The sequence below is a fragment of the Bubalus kerabau genome, chromosome 3, assembly GCF_029407905.1.
Source record: "Bubalus kerabau isolate K-KA32 ecotype Philippines breed swamp buffalo chromosome 3, PCC_UOA_SB_1v2, whole genome shotgun sequence".
NCBI classification, from domain to species: Eukaryota; Metazoa; Chordata; class Mammalia; order Artiodactyla; family Bovidae; genus Bubalus; species Bubalus kerabau.
Genome location: NC_073626.1, coordinates 103610162 through 103628852, shown reverse-complemented (window position 1 = coordinate 103628852; position 18691 = coordinate 103610162). Strand labels below are relative to the sequence as shown.

The window sequence follows — 18691 nt, the reverse complement described above, 5'->3', positions numbered from 1 at the left end:
ATCCACATCCCCTGCGTCTCCTGCACTGCCAGGCAGATTGTGTATCACTTGAGCCACCTGGGAAGCCCAAACAAATTGTGGTATATCCAGATAATATAATACTGCTACAAAAAGAACAAAGTACTGATATACAGAATAACATGCATAAATCTTAAAATCATTATGCTTTAATCTAGAGAAAATACATATTGTATGTTTCCTTTCCAGATAAAATTCTAGAAAATACAAACAAATCTACAGCGAAAGAAAGCAGATCAGTAGCTATCCCCCATCTGGAAATGGGAATGGAGGGCAGGATGGATTACAAAAGCCTCAAGAAAACTTTGTGGGGATGATAGAAGTCTCTGTTATCTTATTGTTGTGATGGTTTTATGGTTAAATACCTATACCCATAATTAATTTAATTAGTTGAAGTTATACTAAGAGCAATAAAAACCAAGACATCAAACTGTGTATGTGCGAGTGCTTTTGTTTTTCAAGAAAAAAGAAGTGTTTTGGCCTAAAGCAGCAGTTGTCAATCTTTTTGATCTCTGGACCAAAATTCTTAAAATTCTCTAAGGATGCCAAATAGCTTTTGTTTATGGGAATTATAATTTTCAATATTTAACTAATTGGATGTTAAAATGGGAAATTAACATTTGTATTTATTGAATCATGATAACAATGATTAACACATTGTCTGTTAACAGAAAATATCTTGATACTATTTTGAAAATACTTTTGAACTCTCAGACCCAAGCGAGAACCACTGTCCTCAAATAAAAAGTCAGTTAGTTTTACACTATGACAAAGACTAATGAAGGAGAAAGCTTGGGAAGCAAATTTTATTTGCAGTGGAATATAATACCTAAGTCTGTAAAGTGAGGAAAGGTGTTAAATAAAAGTCTGTCAAATTTCACTTAATCTTAGTAGAATTACTTTCTAGGTTTACTGACTAATGCCTTTGACTACTTTGTGAAATATTATTTTTTTACCTGCTTCACCTGATTTCCTCAGCAGAGATTTCATGTTTTACCAAACACTTTTCTTATGCTTTATGTTGAATTAATTATGCTTTGATATTAAAGAAAAAAGAAAAAATTTTTTTTCTTACATATGAAAGACCTAGGGTTCTTTATAATTACATTACCTTCCATGTGTATTGTTAAATGCTTTCTTCTCACTGTGCTTAAATAGGCATCTTTAGGCATGGATGATCCTTTCTTAATAAGTGTCAAATTATTTTTTCTGATAAATATTTTGAGTTCGTCTTCTCAATATCAAATTTTAAATATGTAAAAGGAATAAAATGAAAGTCTCAGCATAACTTTAATATGTAAAACTAATTTTGAAATTTTCCAGAGAAATGCTAGATAGAATTAGATTTCTTTACTATGCTACTATTGTAAATTGTTATATGGGAAAATCTGTCCAATTAGGAGAAACAAGATCGTCCTATGTTAAATGTGTGTAGATAAATTAATGCACATATTTCAGAATTTGTATGCCACCATAGGAATTCCCTGGAGAAGTATCAATGCTATTGCTGACTATACTATGCTTTACCTGCAGAAACACTCATCAAAATTCTTCTAAATTATTCTCTACCTCGAAAGAGAAATGTGATCTTTTCCATATTGATATTTTGGGTTATATTATTAAATAAATCACAGCCATTAAATCTGTCATTTAAAAGGAGATTTTATTTTAATTTAGAGTTTACCAGAGGGCTTTGATATAATCTTCAACCAAGGACAGTCTCAAAGCCTGTGGGAAATTACTGTACGAGGTGCTTTGACCTTTTGATACTTTAAACTCTCAAATACAGGCTTCTGAACTCACATCAGCTATAAAACTTTCATACTGTACCAGTGGACTGAGACAGACTTTTAGAACTCATTTTAGTCCAAAAGCCAAAGGGCTTTATGAAAACAGACTCTTAACCAAAGATCCAATAAGTGAAGACTCAATTAGATAGGACTGAATGAGCTGATGAGGGACATTTTATTATGATTATTTGTCGGAATGTGGTTGATATGGTTTCATTGTCATATTTATCTGGATTTAAAAAGCTGTATTTTCTCTTTCTACTCAACTTGAATACATAATTATGTTTTTAAAAACTACAATAAAATATTTAAAAATCATGTCTGATTCTGATTCCTAGAATCTCTTACTAAATCTTCTTACTTTTTATTACTTTGGCAAATAGTTATTTATTGGGGATCAATAAGACTCTGTCTTCCATTTATCATGATTTATCATGACACAAATTGGGGAATCAATTGCATAACCAAGACCTTATCTGGAGTAGTGTATTTGACAATTTAGTTCAGTTCAGTTGTTCAGTCGTGTCTGATTCTTGTGACCCAAGGGACTGCAGCACGCCAGGCTTCCCTGTCCATCACCAACTCCCAGAGCTTACTCAAACTCATGTCCATCGAGTCAGTGATGCCATCCAACCATCTCATCCTCTGTCATCCCCTTCTCCTCCCACCTTCAATCTTTCCCAGCATCAGGATCTTTTCAAATGAGTCAGCTCTTCACATCAGGTGGCCAAAGTATTGGAGTTTCAGCTTCAGCATCACTCCTTTCAATGAATATTCAGGACTGATTTCATTTAGGGTGGACTGGTTGGATCTCCTTGCAGTCCAAGGGACTTTAATTATGTTGATTAACTCAAGTAGGATAGGCACTTTTTAAGGAAAAAAAAAAAATCGTTTATGTCTGGAGTCAATGTCAAATAAGACGTTAGGAAAATTGGCCTGGTACCCAGCTTACCAGGTCCCAGCCTTACAGGAATTAAGAAAGTCATGTAGGACATGAAAATTAGTAAATTTGCTGACATAGCAAAGGAAGGCATTCATCAAAATTTACATGTATGGCTAGAGAAATCTGGTGGAGTTTCTTAGGCTTAGTATTATTCCCTTGGGAAAGTAAATTATACAGGCTTTTAAAAATCTGATCTAAGATCCCTTATGAAAACTTTCAAAGAGAATTTACTTTATGACTTCAGTAATCTCAATATCTTAATGTTATAACTAGGAGAAGTAAGCTTTGAGATTTTATGATCATGATGGAGGAGATGATTGAGGAAAATGGTGAGACTTGGAAAGAGGCATAAAAGATCACTGGAAGTCATGACCAGAGCACCACTCTAGATTATCTACATTTTTCATTATATTTGAGCCATTTCACAGTTTAATAAGTTGTAGAACACATATTATAATGCAAATGGTTCTTGTCCATAGAAATACAGACATATTTCATCCAGTAGAATACAACTGATGGTTGCCCTGTGGATACTGATCACCTTTACCTAATTTTAGAAACTCATCTCAGCATTCTTCATTGCCTGCCTCTCTCCATAAATACGCATGTGCAAACAGCAAAACACACAACACTCACAACACAACACACACTCAAACACACACATGTAGAAGTATGTATGGGTTTCCCAGGTAGCGCTAGTGATAAAGAAACTGCCTATCAATGCAGGAGACTTAAGAGAGGCATGTTCCATATCTGGGTTACAGTCCACTATGTTGTGCTGAGCTTAGTCACTCAGTCATGTCTGACTCTTTGAGACCCCATGGACTGCAGCCTGCCAGGCTCCTCTGTCCATAGGGATTCTCCAGGCAAGAATACTGGAGTGGGTTGCCATGCCCTCCTCCAGGAATCTTCCCAACCCAGGGATCAAACCGAGGTCTCCCACATTGCAGGTGGATTCTTTATCATCTGAGCCACCAAGGGAAGCACAAGAATACTAGAGTGTGTAGCCTATCCCTTCTCCAAGGGAACTTCCCGACTCAGGAAGCAAACCAGGGTGTCCTGCATTGCACTTGGATTCTTTATCAGCTGAGCTACCAAGGAAGCCTGGGCTACAGTTCATAGAGTCTCAAAGAGTCGGACAAGACTGAGACAACTAGTACATACAGCACATACGTGTGTATATATACATGTGTGTTTGGTGTGTTCTTTGAAATCTCTTTTGAACTAGTTACAATATCTTACTAATGTCTCCATTAGTTAATTAATTAACTAAAATCTTGGATATGTAATTATTAAAAAAATCTATAACAAGAAATTTAGAGTCCATTTATCCAGATGAGAATAGGAAGCAGAAGAAAATGAGAAGAAAATATATTCCAGAAGATAAAATAAAATGTGTAAAATCCCTGTAGTAGGAGAGAGCAACACCTATTCAAGAAACTGGAAGACGGATAGGTGTATGAGACAGACAGTAAAAGATAAGGCTGGATGGAGTAGGTAGGATCCTAGCCTGTTGGAAACTGAAGCCCATATTTAAGACCCATGTCTATTTTTATCTCAAAAGAAACAAGATAAATCCATTTAAATCTATTAAAGTGATATGAGATCAACAAGGAAAGGGAGAGAATGAGTAGGAAAAATGTGTGAAGGTGATCAAATACACAATGTACAACATGGTGACTATAGTTATTAATACTGCTAAGAAAGTAGATCTTAAAATTTCTCATCACAGGGAAAAGTTATAACTATGTAGGGTGATGGATACTGATGTTAACTGGTCTTACTGTGCTGATCATTTTACTATATATACAAATGGCAAATCATATTGCATACCTGAAACCAATACAGTGCTATATGTCAATTATATTTCAATAAAAATCTTTGAAAACTATTGACATTAATTTCTCCAGTTTTGATATTCATATATTTAAATTAGCTTTATAATATAATACACTAAGTGAGGAATATTCTATAATTTAAAATATATATGGAATATACATTTAATTTACTTTTAGATGTGCATTTGAGTCATTGATAGAGTAGGAAGGAAAAGGAAGAAAAGAGAGATGGAAACATTTGGTAAATTACCAATAACAGGCAGCATTTAGTGGTTTTTTTTTTTTTTTTTTTAAGAAAAAGGATTGAGGTAGAGTTACAGGCTATTGCCATCAGCCAGCAGAAAAAAAAAATTGAGGTTCAGCAGAAAGATGTGGATTGTCTTATTATTTTCTAAGGATCATGTGTGTGGGTTGGGGGTATGGTGTTGACATTAGTGGGACTTTCAGTCAGTCAAAGAGATATAAAACAGGCTCCAGTTTCATGTAATTGAAGGAAGTGGGGCTGGGAAAGTTGTGTTTCTGTGTCATGACCACAGCATTACCCATCCCAAAGGACCTTGAAATAGAGCTGCAGCTGCCAGCTTCTCTCACCTCCAGCACCAACACTTTGAATCATTTCTGAAAATAAATATTCAAGAACTCACAAATGTATTTGTTTAGAAAGATAAATTTTAAACAAGATTTCACCTCCTATATACAGAAAATACTTTCATTCCAATTTCTAGTATCTCTATGCAAGAGACTACCTTGGCATTTATAGTGTTCCCTAGTATATCAAGAGATTAGGGCTAAAAAGATTACATTTATTCAGCTGGGAGGATGGAAATGAGAGTAAGAGATAATATTTAAACTGACTTGCTTCATGTTTTGAGTATTTTTAAAAATTGTCTTTTAAAGAGTTTTGCAGTAGTACCCTTTTTATGAAAAACATATTATCATAGCCATATACTGCTTAATGCTTAGAAAAGGCAAAGGTGTAACCGAGAAGGACCTTAAGGGGGTCTTCCCAGGACAGGCCTTCCCCACATTCTCTGCTTTAGCTCTTTTCTGAAGTACCCAGATTATAGTATGTGATGCAAATTTCTTGAGTTGTTTTGCAGCCTTGAACTCCTGCCCCCACTGGAAGATGTTAATAACTTGATGACCCTGAACACATAGCCCCAGGCTTCCTGGAAGCCTAAAGACTGAGAATGCTAAGCCCTGTGACACCTCACTGCGACTTCACCACCAGCCAATCAGAGAATTGTGCACAAGCTGATCATAGACCCTGTGACCCACCTCCCCTCACCTGGCTTTTAAAAGTGCCAGGCAGGGGAAATCTGTTCAGGCTCTGGTTCAGGAAGATTCTACATGCGGAGGAACAACAAAGCCTGTCAGCCACTACTAATTCTGTGCTCCAGAGTTCAGGAGCTGCAACTACTGAAGCCCACACGCCCTAGAGCCCTTGCTGGGCAACATGAGAAACTACCACAATGGGAAGCCTGCACACCGCACCTAGAGAAAGCTCCTGCATAGCAACAAAGACCCAGTGCAGCCAAAAAAAAAAAAAAAGTACTTTGCTGAAACCCTTTGGGGAGTTCATGACTTTTTAGGGCAAGAGTCACCCATTTCCTTGCATGGCCTGCAATTAACTTTCTCTGCTCCAAACTTCAGAATTTCAGTTTGTTTAGTCTCTCTGTGCATCTGGCACATGAACTTGCCTTAACAAAAATAACTTTATAATTGAGAAATCTAGCATCACCTGAAATCATTCAGTCTCCCTGATAATGGGACAAACATATTTCTCTCCATGGTTGAAGGACTGAGAAGTACACAATATCTAAGAATGCATTATCCAACCAAAATCCAAAATTCCTATTTGTAACTAGAATCTAATCATGAGGAAACAATCAGATAATCCAAATTGAGAGAAAGTGGGCTTAGAGACTTAAAAAATCAGTGTTAGTAATTTGGAAATGAAATTATTATTTATGCACTCTGTGCTCAGTCGTGTCTCTTTGTGACCCTAGGGACTATAGCCTGCCAAGGTCCTCTGTCTGTGGAATTTTCCAGGTAAGCTTCCTGGAGTGGGCTGCCATTTCCTCCTCCAGGGGATCTTCCCAAACTAGGGATCAAACCCATGTCTATTGCATTGGCAGGTGGATTCTTTACCACTAGTGCCATATAGCAATTCCATTGGAAAATGCTGGGAACCAATAAATGCTGTGTATGATCCTTGACTGCTTTTTGGAATAAAAACAAAGTAAAAAACTGAAAATACAAAGAAACAATTAACAAAGTTACAAAGGATATTATTATTGTGATGGGGAAAAATTAAATATGGGATCCATTTTAAATAATAAGATCAATGTTAAATTTCTAGAGTATTTTAACATGTGGTTATGTAGAAAAATATTCTTATTCTAGGAGATGGATGCATCCTAAGGTATTTTAGTTATAACAGAATAGAGTTAAAGGAATATGGATATAAGCAAATGTTAAAAATTGAAGAATTTTGGTGAAGAGTTTGCACAGTTTACTGTACCATTCTTTCAACTTTCCTATAGGTTTGAAACTTCTCACATACTAACTTGGGAAAATAATTTAAAAATAAAAACCCATTGTATTTTTAGTGCATAGTGGTAGTGGTTTAGTCACTAAGTTGCATCGTGTCCAACACTTATGACCCCATGGACTGTAGCCTGCCAAGCTTCTCTGTCCATGGGATATTCCAGGCAAGAATACTGGAGTGGGTAGTCATTTCTTTCTCCAAGGGATCTTCACAACCCAGGGATTGAACCCAGGTCTCCTGCATTGCAAGTGATTTTTTTTCTTTTTTTTTTTTTTAACCACCTGAGCTAGGAGGGAAGTCATTTTAGTGCATAGATGTTCTCAAATAGAAATCAGTGTTAGGTGATTTTATTTGGTTTTGCATGCTAAGTCGCTTCAGTCAGCCTCTTTGTGACCCAATGGGCTGTAGCAACACCAGGCTCATCTGTCCATGGGATTCTCTAGGCAAGAATACTGGAGTGGGTTGCCATGCTCTCCTTCAAGGAATCTTCCCGAGCCAGGAAATGAACCCGTACCTTTTAAGTCTCCTGCATTGTCAGGTGGGTTCCTTACCACTAGCACCACCTGGGAAGCTCTACGTGGTTTTAGGTACATTGTTTAATCTAAAATCATATCCGAAAATTAGATATTCTTTTCCTTACAGATGAAGGGGAAAAAAAAAAAAAAAAACCTCAAAGGAAGCACGAGTTATTCAGTAAAAAGGCTGCTCTTTGACAATTATTCTTACGATCACTTCTTCAACCTCTCCCAAGATCCAACTTAGAGAAATTTTTATTCAAGAACTGCAGTTCTGAAAACTACTGATATTCTCAGAGAAAAATAATTTGATTTCAGTTCTAAATCTTCTAATTCCTGATCCATCATTTTTATTATTTTTAAAAAAGTATTCTTTAAGCCATTTTTATATAAGCATTTGCCTCAGTTCCTCCTAAAATTTCTAACAATCTGTTTCCTAGTATATGAGTATATGTATATACTCACTCATATGAATGAGTATACTCATACTAAAATAATATTTTTCCTCAATATCATTTTTCTTAAACTCTACTTCATATATCCTAGTGAGTTTCTCTACTAAAATATCAAATAACTCTCTTTTCAGTTTAAACTTCTCAGTGGCCTACCTAATTGATTTCTCAAATGCAGCGAACAGCCATGTAACCTCTGGTGTCCACCCTGCAGTTATTATTGTGTTATCTATATAGGCCTTCCCTAGGGGGCTGCTCCACCGCTGCTAACATTAGACCCCACCATTCTCTTTCCCAAAGATTTGCTGCACAGACTCATGGGCACTGCAGAAATCAGCGCTGTGCAGCCTGCTGGCAGCATGCCTTGTAGCTGCTTTATCTTACCATTTCGTAAATACTATTATAAAGTTAATGTATGTATGATCATCAGGTTTTTTTGTTCGTTTGTTTTTTTGGTTTTGTTGTTGTTGTTTTTACTATTTTCAGCATATCACTAGCATTTGCGTCTGTTTCTTCCTTTTTTATTCTTTTCGAACTTATTTTGAGAGCAGTTTCTGAAATACAAAGCAGATAGAACAGAAATAATTTTCTAAATGTCCTTTTCCCCTCTTTTTCTTTTTTTTTGGTAGAGATTCAGCTTGAACATAATTTTAGATTTCAAGGAGATCTGCACTCATCTGAAGGCTGGGTCAAATGGGCTGTTTATAGTCAGTTTGGATGAACTGTTTGAATTGTGGGTATAGGGACATGGAGGGAAAGAGAGTGGAACTGGTGCAAAAAACAAGATGACTGTGTTCACCAAGAGTGCTTCATAGAGAAATAATATGGCCTCACCCCTGTCTCCACTGGCCTATCTCCTGTGCACTCAGGCCTGACTCTTCAGGAAAGAGTAGAATAAATGAATAAATCTCATTACTCTATCACTCCCTTGGACTCTGAGAGCACTGTCTCACCACTGGTGGAAGTCTTATGGCTAAAGCAAGCATGGCAATTGCAGATGGCTGAGGTACAGATGCCTGCAGTAGCTAGGCTGGCGATGGCAGTGATCTCTTTAGGACCAACACTAGAGAAAATGTGTTATTGGCAAAGGTACCCAAGATTCTGGCCTTAGGCAACAGCAGCCTTTGCTTGGCTTCTGTGAGTTTAAGCAGTACATTGGAAACCTATGCAGACACTGGTGTGATCCCTTTAGTTAATAGGAAGCAGCGTCATAATGAGCCACCAGAGGAAAATAGGAGGAGATTTATATTCCACAATCAGGAGCTAGTTCATAATATGATGTCCCTGTGGAAATCCCAATAATCAGTTTAGAGACAGAACTTCTAAGGTTCCTACACAGGAGTGGAACTTGGGGAAGGTCAGACAGAGAAATACAATGGTTGGCTCTCTCATTCTACAGTTACCTCAAGTAGAGTACTGGTAGGTACAAATGTTCAGATTTCCTTTACCAGAAAAGAAAAATATATGTATTTTCATGGGTGCCTGACACCACACTGTCTTAGGTTGTAATGTCTTTTGACCAATAATTGGAATCACATCTTTCCTGTGGAGAAATTCTTAGAAATACTACAAAATAGAAAGCAATCAGCAGTCATCTGCTATCTTAAAGATCTTAGACTAAGTCAGAAGAAAATATTGAACTCAGTAGGAGTGATGAAATTTATTATGAAATGATGAATTTAGTTTTAGATACACCAATTGTAGTATTACCATGGTATTTATTAATGTAGCACAGTGATTAGGCAATTGAGGTAGAGGCCAAGGAAGTGCTACTGGGAAGCAAGGAAAGAGCCCTTCCCAGTATCTACAGCTGGGAGAAGAGATATTGTTACTGAAATAATAATTTTATAATTCTGTATGCTTCCCTGGTGGCTCAGATGGTAAAGAGTCTGTCTGCAATTAAGGAGAACTAAGTTCAGTCCCTGGGTCAGGAAGATCCCCTGGAGAAAGGAATAGCACCCTACTCAAGTTTTTTTGCCTGGAGAATTCCATAGACAGAGGAGCCTGGCAGGCTACAGTCCATGGAGTAGTAAAGAGTTGGACACGACTGAATGACTAACACTTTCACTTTCATGACACAAATTATTCTTAGCTATGTATTTACTCTTTGCTAGTTTTCTCTCAACTTTCTTTCTTAAGTTCCATATCTTTCAATTTTTTTTTTAATTAGTTTGCTGGAATACCAGTTTTAGAATTTCTTTCAGGCACAGCTTTAGGCAGGGAAATTTTCTGAATCTTCACTTTTCTGGAAAATGCTTTGCCATGTCATTTTAATGCCAGTTTGACTATATATAAGATCCTAAGTTTGAGAGAAAATAATTTTCTCTCAAGACTTTGAAGATATTGACATTAAGAATGACTTTCTGACTCTCCTGTATTTATTCAGATTTAATCTCACTTATGCATATTTCCCACATAAGAAAATAGGAGATACAGTGGACTCTTTCTTTGATACATATATATAAACTTTCTGTAACTTCCTTGGCCCTCCTCGACCATCCCTTTACTTTGAATGGTAGATATTAACAGAAGAACCATATCAAAATTCTCAGAAATGTTAAAGAAACTTGGAAGCTATGTCAAAAGAGAATGGCATTGAAACATGTATAATATCATATATGAAATGAAAAAAAAAAGTTCTGGAAATGAAAGTGAAAATCGCTCAGTCATGTCCAACTCTTTGTGACCCCACAGTCTGTACAATCCATGGAATTCTCCAGGCCAGAGTACTCGAGTGGGTAGCCTTTCCCTTCTCCGGGGGATCCTCCAAACCCAGGGATCAAACCCAAGTCTCCCTCATTGCAGGCAATTTTTTTTTACCAGCTGAGCCACAAGGGAAGCCCAAGAATACTGGAGTGGGTAGCCTTAAAAAAAAAAAAAAAATGACTGTTAAAGCTATAAAAAGTACTGTCTTATTGGGATGAGGGATTGGGAAGAACAGAGCCAAATGTTAAATCATAGGACAATCCCACAGGCAGAAATAAAACAGCTTTTCTTTTGTACATGTGATAGCTCATGGTCTTTTTCTCCTCTATTCTATGGACATAGTGACACCCACATTTGCCTGATCAGGTAAAGAATCATCTGTAATAAGTGATGCATTGTGTTTGTTTCTCCAGCAACTCATTTTCTCTATAGAAGCTTTCAATCTCAACTTTGATGATTTATTTATGGTACAAAAGTTTATTTTACTATGATACTCTAGAAGCTTTACACATGTGAGTAATATAATGATTCATGTTTTAAATATTTTTCTCAAAATATTAGAGGTATCTGTCACTTAGAACTATATGTAGAAAGCAACTTTTGAATTTAAATATTATCAAATATCTATATTTGTCCATTTTTTAAATTTATATTGTTTTTGCTATAATACATGTTGAGTATAGAAACAGTTAAAAAAAAAAAAGATTTAAACAAGAGGAAAATACAAATCTCTTGTATTCTATTATCCAGAAATAGGTGCTACAGTATTTTGGTATGTATATTTTCCATTATTTCTCTAAACCTAATGTAGTAAGTTTTGAAGACAGGATGCTTATTTCATGGCACTGTATTTTATCAGATAAAATAGACTTTAAAACAAAGGCTGTGAAAAGAGACAAAGAAGGTCACTACATAATGATCAAAGGATCAATCCAAGAAGAAGATATAACAATTATAAATATATATGCACCCAACACGGGAGCACCGCAGTATATAAGACAAATACTAACAAGTATGAAAGGAGAAATGAACAATAACACAATAATAGTGGGAGACTTTAATACCCCACCCACACCTATGGATAGATCAACTAAACAGAAAATTAACAAGGAAACACAAACTTTAAATGATACAATAGACCAGTTAGACCTAATTGATATCTATAGGACATTTCATCCCAAAACAATGAATTTCACCTTTTTCTCAAGCGCACATGGAACCTTCTCCAGGATAGATCACATCCTGGGCCATAAAGCTAGCCTTGGTAAATTCAAAAAAATAGAAATCATTCCAAGCATCTTTTCTGACCACAATGCAGTAAGATTAGATCTCAATTACAGGAAAAAAACTATTAAAAATTCCAACATATGGAGGCTGAACAGCATGCTGCTGAATAACCAACAAATCACAGAAGAAATCAAAAAAGAAATCAAAATTTGCATAGAAACGAATGAAAATGAAAACACAACAACCCAAAACCTGTGGGACATGGTAAAAGCAGTCCTAAGGGGAAAGTTCATAGCAATACAGGCACACCTCAAGAAACAAGAAAAAAGTCAAATAAATAACCTAACTCTACACCTAAAGCAACTAGAAAAGGAAGAAATGAAGAACCCCAGGGTTAGTAGAAGGAAAGAAATCTTAAAACTTAGGGCAGAAATAAATGCAAAAGAAACAAAAGAGATCATAGCAAAAATCAACAAAACCAAAAGCGGGTTTTTTGAAAGGATAAATAAAATTGACAAACCATTAGCCAGACTCATCAAGAAACAAAGGGAGAAAAATCAAATCAATAAAATTAGAAATGAAAATGGAGAGATCACAACAGACAACACAGAAATACAAAGGATCATAAGAGAGTACTATCAACAATTATATGCCAATAAAATGGACAACGTGGAAGAAATGGACAAATTCTTAGAAAAGTACAACTTTCCAAAATTCGACCAGGAAGAAATAGAAAATCTTAACAGACCCATCACAAGCACGGAAATTGAAACTGTAATCAAAAATCTTCCAGCAAACAAAAGCCCAGGTCCAGACGGCTTCACAGCTGAATTCTACCAAAAATTTAGAGAAGAGCTAACACCTATCCTGCTCAAACTCTGCCAGAAAATTGCAGAGGATGGTAAACTTCCAAACTCATTCTATGACGCCACCATCACCCTAATACCAAAACCTGACAAAGATCCCACAAAAAAAGAAAACTACAGGCCAATATCACTGATGAACATAGATGCAAAAATCCTTAACAAAATTCTAGCAATCAGAATCCAAGAACACATTAAAAAGATCATATACCATGACCAAGTGGGCTTTATCCCAGGGATGCAAGGATTCTTCAATATCCACAAATCAATCAATGTAATACACCACATTAACAAATTGAAAAATAAAAACCATATGATTATCTCAATAGATGCAGAGAAAGCCTTTGACAAAATTCAACAACCATTTATGATAAAAAAAAAAAAAACTCTCCAGAAAGCAGGAATAGAAGGAACATACCTCAACATAATAAAAGCTATATATGACAAACCCACAGCAAACATTATCCTCAATGGTGAAAAATTGCAAGCATTTCCTCTAAAGTCAGGAACAAGACAAGGGTGCCCACTTTCACCATTACTATTCAACATAGTTTTGGAAGTTTTGGCCACAGCAATCAGAGCAGAAAAAGAAATCAAAGGAATCCAAATTGGAAAAGAAGTAAAGCTCTCACTATTTGCAGATGACATGATCCTCTACATAGAAAACCCTAAAGACTCCACCAGAAAATTACTAGAACTAATCAATGACTATAGTAAAGTTGCAGAATATAAAATCAACACACAGAAACCCCTTGCATTCCTATACACTAATAATGAGAAAACAGAAAAAGAAATTAAGGAAACAATTCCATTCACCATTGCAACGGAAAGAATAAAATACTTAGGAATATATCTACCTAAAGAAACTAAAGATCTATATATAGAAAACTATAAAACACTGGTGAAAGAAATCAAAGAGGACACTAACAGATGGAGAAATATACCATGTTCATGGATTGGAAGAATCAATATAGTGAAAATGAGTATACTACCCAAAGCAATTTATAGATTCAATGCAATCCCTATCAAGCTACCAACAGTATTCTTCACAGAGCTAGAACAAATAATTTCACAATTTGTATGGAAATACAAAAAACCTCGAATAGCCAAAGCGATCTTGAGAAAGAAGAATGGAACTGGAGGAATCGACCTACCTGACTTCAGGCTCTACTACAAAGCCACAGTTATCAAGACAGTATGGTACTGGCACAAAGACAGAAATATAGATCAATGGAACAAAATAGAAAGCCCAGAGATAAATCCACGCACATATGGACACCTTATCTTGGACAAAGGAGGCAAGAATATACAATGGATTAAAGACAATCTCTTTAACAAGTGGTGCTGGGAAATCTGGTCAACCACTTATAAAAGAATGAAACTAGAACAGTTTCTAACACCATACACAAAAATAAACTCAAAATGGATTAAAGATCTCAACGTAAGACCAGAAACTATAAAACTCCTAGAGGAGAACATAGGCAAAACACTCTCTGACATACATCACAGCAGGATCCTCTATGACCCACCTCCCAGAATATTGGAAATAAAAGCAAAAATAAACAAATGGGACCTAATTAACCTTAAAAGCTTCTGCACATCAAAGGAAACTATTAGCAAGGTGAAAAGACAGCCTTCAGAATGGGAGAAGATAATAGCAAATGAAGCAACTGACAAACAACTAATCTCGAGAATATACAAGCAACTCCTACAGCTCAATTCCAGAAAAATAAATGACCCAATCAAAAAATGGGCCAAAGAACTAAATAGACATTTCTCCAAAGAAGACATACAGATGGCTAACAAACACATGAACAGATGCTCAACATCACTCATTATCAGAGAAATGCAAATCAAAACCACTATGAGGTACCATTTCACGCCAGTCAGAATGGCTGAGATCCAAAAGTCTACAAGTAATAAATGCTGGAGAGGGTGTGGAGAAAAGGGAACCCTCTTACACTGTTGGTGGGAATGCAAACTAGTACAGCCACTATGGAGAACAGTGTGGAGATTCCTTAAAAAACTGGAAATAGAACTGCCTTATGATCCAGCAATCCCACTGCTGGGCATACACACTGAGGAAATCGGAAGGGAAAGAGACACGTGTACCCCAATATTCATCGCAGCACTGTTTATAATAGCCAGGACATGGAAGCAACCTAGATGTCCATCAGCAGATGAATGGATAAGAAAGCTGTGGTACATATACACAATGGAGTATTACTCAGCCATTAAAAAGAATACATTTGAATTAGTTCTAATGAGGTGGATGAAACTGGAGCCTATTATACAGAGTGAAGTAAGCCAGAAAGAAAAACACCAATACAGTATACTAAAGCATATATATGGAATTTAGAAAGATGGTAACAATAACCCTGTGTACTAGACAGCAAAAGAGACACTGATGTATAGAACAGTCTTATGGACTCAGTGGGAGAGGGAGAGGGTGGGATGATTTGGGAGAATGGCATTGAAACATGTAAAATATCATGTATGAAACGAGTTGCTGATCCAGGTTTGATGCACGATACTGGATGCTTGGGCTGGTGCACTGGGACGACCTAGGGGGATGGTGTGGGGAGGGAGGAGGGAGGAGGGTTCAGGATGGGGAACACATGTATACCTGTGGCAGATTTATTTTGATATTTGGCAAAACTAATACAATTATGTAAAATTTAAAAATAAAATAAAATTAAAAATAAAAATAAAAAAATAAAAAATAAAAATAAATAAATAAATAAATAAAACTGCATTTGAAATCATGTTTTCCTTTATGTTCTGTTCACTTCCCTAAATCTAATTTTACTTTTGGGTAAATGAGTTTTATAGTATAGTATTATGTAAAGAAAAGGGATTTTTGATCTCATCTACTCTGAATCCAATTTACATCAGGAACTTCTACCCTATATACAGTTTCCATAGGGTAGAGGAGGAAAAGGTTCATCAGCTATTAACACATGGACAAGGAACACTTCTTTTTCAGATGCTTCTCTGCTGATATGCCCTGGATGTGGCAGTTACTAAGTTTCTCTGTGTCCTTGCTTCTTATAGCATGCCCCAAGAATGGAACCCCAATAGCATGGGAATCACTTGAGGTCTTGTTAAAACTGCAGAAGCGAAGTGATGACAGTGAAGTGAAGTCGCTCAGTTAAGTCCGACTCTTTGTGACCCTGTGGACTGTAGTTTGCCAGGCTCCTCCATACATAGGATTTCCCAGGCAAGAGTATTGGAGTGGATTGCCATTTCCTTCTCCAGAGGATCTCCTGGATCACCTGGGTCTCCCACATTGCAGGCAGACTCTTTAACATCTGGGCCGCCAGGGAGCTAGATGCTTCACTGCTTATATGTCTTGGATGTGGCAGTGATTAAGTTTCTCTATATTCTTTCTTCTTACAGTATGGCCCAAGGATGGAACCCCAATAGCACAGGAATCACTCGAGGTCTTGTTAAAACTGCAGAATCTGGGCTTAAACATTATAGAGAGACATAACCAGAACTTTCTATTTAACAGTAACTCAAGGTGATTTTTAAACTGGAATTCTGAGGAGCTGTTTTTCAGCCACAGCTTCCATCAGGCCTTTGTTTCTGGAGGCTTTAGTTCTCCCTAAGCTCTGAAAACATCCGTCCCTCCCTTGCCTCTTCACCCCAGGGATAGCAATGGTTTCTCATTCTCATTACTCTCTTCCTGTTCCCATTCTTTGTGAATTTCTTTAACTTTACTTATACCACTGTAAATATCTCCTTCAATAAAGTCTCCTTTTAAATTTTGGTTTTCTCTGGGTATATGCCCAGAAGTGGGATTGATGGGTCATATGATAATTCAATTTTCACTTTTTAAGGAACCTCCGTAGTTCACTGCAGCACTATTTACAGTGGAAGCAACCTAAATGTCCATCAAATGAATGGATAAAGGAGGTGTGTGTGTGTGTGTGTGTGTGTGTGTGTACAGTCACTGCCTTCTACAAGTGCCAGGGCCCAGCAGGCAGTGCTGAGGCTGGCAGGGCCCCAGGAGAGGGAGGGGAGGGGAAGCCGTCAAGCAGCAGCTGAGGCCGCCACTGAGCCTCCCTTCCCTCCGCGGCCAGGCGCCATGTAGGGAGGGATGGGGAGCGGCAAAAGGGCTGGGGTCTTCTCTTCAAGGAGCTGGACAGTAATAAGCATGATCGTGTGGACATCCGCAAGTTGCTCCAGGGACTGGCCTGCCTGGGCGGGGGCCACCCGGACCATGGTGCCCAACAGGGCATCTCCCCTGAGGATGACGCTGACCCAGATGATGGCCTTGACCTAGAGGAATTTATCCTCTACCTGCAGGAGCAGGGACAACGCCTTCTACTTCTGTTCCAGTCTGGACAGCAATCAGGATGATCATTTCAACGTCTCTGAGATCCAGCAGAGTTTCCAAGCCCTGGGCATTTCCATCTAGCTGGAGCAGACAGAGAAAATCCTGCACAGCATAGACACGTGATAGCACCATGACCATTGATGAGCAGGAGTGGCGTGACAAGTTCCTGTTGCATTCGCTGGAGAACGTGGAAGATGTGCTGTATTTCTGGAAGCATTCCATGGTCCTTGATATTGGCGAGTGCCTGACCATCCCGGATGAGTTCTTGGAGCAGGAGAAGCTGACTGGGGCATGGTGGAAGCAGCTGGTGGCAGACGTGGTGGCAGGTGCCATGTCCCATAGAGGCACAGCCCCTCTGGACCATCTCATGGTCTTCATGCAGATCCACGCCTCCAAAACCAACCGGCTGAACATCCCGGGGGGGCCTCTGGAAGGAGCATGATCCAAGAGAGGGGCCTGCGCTCCCTGTGGCGTGGCAACAGGATTAACGTGCTCAAGATTGTACCTGAGTCGGCCATCAAGTTCATGGCCTATGAGCAGATCAAGCGGGCAACAGGAGACACTGCACGTGCAAGAGTGCTTTGTGGCTGGCTCCCTGGCTGGCGCCACATCCCAAACCATCATCTACCCCGTGGAGGTACTGAAGACGCGGCTGACCCTTTGCCTGACGGGCCAGTAAAAGAGGCTGCTGGACTGTGAGTGGCGGGTTCTGGAGTGAGAAGGGCCCCGCGCCTTCTACAATAGCTTACCTGACCAATGGGTTCTGGGCATCATCCCCTACGCGGGCATTGACCTGGCCATCTAAGAGGAGACCCGCGTTCGATCCCTGGATCAGGAAGATGCCTTAGAGAAGGAAATGGCAACCTACTCCAGTATTCTCTACTGGAGAATTCCATGGACAAAGGAGCCTGTCAGGCTACAGTTCATGGCGTCGCAAAAGGCTGTGACACAACCGAGCAACTGACACACACACACACACACACACACACACACACACACACATATACACACACAACAGAGTATCACTCAACCATTAAAGAATGAAACTGGGTCATCTGTAGATGTGGACAGACCTAGAGAGTGTCATATAAAGTAAAATCTGTCAGAAAGAGAAAAACAAATATTGTATATTAATGCATATGTGCAGATTCTAGAAAAAATTGTACCAATGAACCTGTTTGTGAGGTAGAAATAGAGACATGGATGTAGAAAACAACATGGACACTAAGTGGGGAAAGGATGTTTGGGATAATTGGGGAAATTGGGATTGACATATATACATTAATATGTATAAAAAAGATATAACTTGAGAGCCTATTCTATAGCACAAGGAACTCTTCTTAATACTCTGTAATGACCTAAATGGAATGAAATCCAAAAAAGTGGTGATATATGTACACATATAACTGATTAACTTTGTTGTACAGCAGAAAAGAACACAACATT

At 37.9% G+C, this 18691-nt stretch overlaps 1 pseudogene; it reads left to right on the top strand.

The window, feature by feature from the left end:
• Window positions 1-3055: 3055 nt before the first annotated feature.
• On the top strand, window positions 3056-18050 carry LOC129647289 (calcium-binding mitochondrial carrier protein SCaMC-3-like; annotated as a pseudogene).
• The last annotated feature ends 641 nt before the right edge of the window (window positions 18051-18691 follow it).